Genomic DNA, 3097 nt, shown 5'->3' with positions numbered 1-3097 from the left:
TTCTTTCTGCTCTCATTAATCTGCCTCACTGTTCTGTAATAGTCCATATGTAGATATTACACAAAGAATCTCTTTTATTTCAGACATTCTCTTCAAGGTTCCTGTAAGCTAAACTAAGGCTGTAATTCAGTTCAGAGAATAACTACCCATAATGCAGGAAGCCCTGAGTTTGGAGCTCTATCATTGCCTAAACAAAAGGTGTTGTTGTATGTGTATAGTATTATCGCTTCTCGGCCTTTTGGCTAAGATCAAGTGTAGTATGTGTATAGTATTAGCACATTGGGAAGGTTAAGATAGATCAGATGTTCACAGAAATCCTTAGCTTCACAGCAACTTCTAGGTAACCTGGGGTTCATGAGATCATATTTCAAAAGAAAGAAATGAAGGAAGGAAATGAGGGAGAGAGGGAAGGAAAGGAGGAAGGGCAGGAGGAAGGATGAAAAAAAAAGAAAAAGAGAAAGAGAGAAAGAAAGAGAACAAGGAAGAAAGGGAAAAGAAACAGAAAGAAAAATAAATAGCATGTGTATATCTGGAATCTTAGTCTGTTAGATAAAAGAAATCTAGATAGTTCTAATTACTCAGTCGGTACATATACAAGAAGAGTCTCTATAATAGGCAGTGTTCTAAATGCTTTAAGATGAGTTACAACAGTATAACATGACTTGAGTATCCTACTTTGGGTGTTAATGGAGCAGTCTACAAAGTGATTCTCATGCATAGGTAACTGGAATGACAATGGCCCACAATGTGGGGTACAGCTATTCTCTGGGCCCTGTCTTATCCATAGGAAAGTGTCACATGACTTACACATTGTAAAATGCCATGTCCTAAAAAGCATGTATTTTAAAACCTTATAAAAGATTGAATATAAAAGGAAAATGACACAATGTTGTTTTATGTTTCTTTACCACATAAGAAGATCTACTTACTGAAGGCTTAATATGCAGATAATATTCAGATATCTCTGAACAGATAATATGCAGAGGTCATTACAATAAAAGAAAATGGTTATTTGTGGAAGGAATAAGCTAATCACCTAACCTCTTTCTTTACTAGCTATTAACAAATTTTTGTACTACTTGAATAAGATCTAATTCAATAAAAACTTTATTTTCTTAGTTAATTACTTTTGCCTGTGAAGCTATTTCTCTAAAGGAATTTGTATCGGTTTTAAAACATGCTGTTCAGAATTGTTTTGACATATGTGTGTTTTTAAAAAAAAAGCAGAATAATGCTGAAAATATCAAACAAATGATGCCTTTGGTTTGGAACATTCATCCTTAAACATCTGTTAATACAATCAGTACTGCAACCGAATGCAAACACATTTCTCACTTTTGAATCCCACTAGCTTTGGAAAAACACAATTTATAACACGTCAGTTGTGCCTTGGTCTAAATTCCTGAGAGTGTCTTGCTTTCCATCACCAGTGGCTCACTTGCAACAAATAAGCTTCACTCTTCAAGACTGTAACCCAAATTTATGGTTTGGAGAGCTTGCCATTCATCTTATTATACTTTAATTCAACATTATAGCATCGCGTTTTTAACCACAACAAATGACAACTTTTAAAAGTCATTTAAAACATTATTATTACGTCCACATCCCAAAAGGATCATTATTTCATTTGAGTTCTTAGGGAAAGAACTGCAACCTGTTTTCAAAATTTAGATTCTCCTGACTGAGCTGCATTTTTCCTACTTTAGTTGCAGACTTTATGTAGCCTTTAGTTTAATTTTTTAAACTTATACAGGGTATTAAGAGTTTCATATTTCTTCTTTGGAAAAAGTATTCTTGTGAGGTTTTAATTTTTTCTCCTGTAAAAATAAACAAACATGAGAGGCCATGACCTTTGGTTTTGTCTAATGACCTACTCCCTCGGAGCAAGGGTGTTCATGGCAGAGGTGCTGTGAAGCCAGTCAGCAGGACTACACTGGCAATCTCGCCCCTGCTGTTCAAATAGAGCAGGTTCCAGACAGCATGTTGTTTACATCCATCAGTAGCTCTTTAACAACTCAGAAGACTTCATCACTTCTCAGAATTCCTCATGGCATTTCATTTTATCATTGTGCTGCTGATGGAAATTTTATTTAAAGAACGTCTGTGTTTTAAATAAAAATAACATAAACTCATACATAAAACACTGAGGTTCCAATTTAAATTGTGACTGGCAGCTATTTGTGAAAATGTATCTGATAAGCAACCATGGTCACTTAAGTCATTCAAAGTATTTAATGTTGTGTCACAGCAAGCAACTTGAGTAACTGGGGCATTTGTGACTGCTGCAAATTTTAAGTTAAGGTGAAATCATGGTAGCATTGTCATCTTACAGTGTCATGTTTTTCAAATTTAAATTTAGATAATTTGAATTTATCACATTTAAAATTTAAGTTTATTTATTTTGTCTTGTACATTAGAAAGCCACACCCACAGGTCAGCTCCTTGCACACATGTAGAACTGAAAGACTATGTGGAAAATCATGAGTGTCCAATAAATATTTACCAAACCAATAATATGCCACTGGGTATTCTTTTTCAGGTTATTTATAAATAAAAATGTTCTAAGTAATTGTTTTCAAACACTGGGTTATATTCTATAGTTAAATACTTTGTGTTACTTAATTTAAATATTTATTTTTTCCCAATAAAGTAATAAATATTCTATGCATGTCTAACAAAATATACCAAGAGGTACATCTGATAAACTTCAATAAGTTAATTTTTTTCTAGTTTTACTTACTTTTGAAGTACCTTGTTATATTTAATATTGATTTCTTCTAAATTCAAGAGAATAAATACATTTTTACATAATTAATGTGATGTATTTCCAAATGCACATTTATTCATTTTTTTAATTGTTCTCTTTTGAAAAATGTAAATAAAGTATTTGATTCAAATTGCTAATTTTTGTGTAGAAGCCACAACTGACATTTTATCATACAGCCACTTCTAAATCAACTTTGTCCATTGATTCTGGTTGACATATAACATTTCCTTAAAACTTGTGTATATCATCTGCCTGAATAATATAAAGTTCTTTTCAAATACATAGTTGTCTTTTTTAAAAATTTACGTATATGTTTACTCATTCATATAT

General features: G+C 32.4%; 1 pseudogene; it reads left to right on the top strand.

Moving 5' to 3' along the window:
* Window positions 1-222: 222 nt before the first annotated feature.
* LOC121456004 lies at window positions 223-320 on the top strand (annotated as a pseudogene).
* The last annotated feature ends 2777 nt before the right edge of the window (window positions 321-3097 follow it).

The sequence above is a fragment of the Microtus oregoni genome, unplaced genomic scaffold, assembly GCF_018167655.1.
Source record: "Microtus oregoni isolate MIOR12 unplaced genomic scaffold, Mior012 000014F_ref0000157, whole genome shotgun sequence".
Classification (NCBI taxonomy): Eukaryota; Metazoa; Chordata; class Mammalia; order Rodentia; family Cricetidae; genus Microtus; species Microtus oregoni.
Note: the sequence above shows the minus strand (reverse complement) of the source record. Positions and strands in the feature narration are given on the sequence as shown.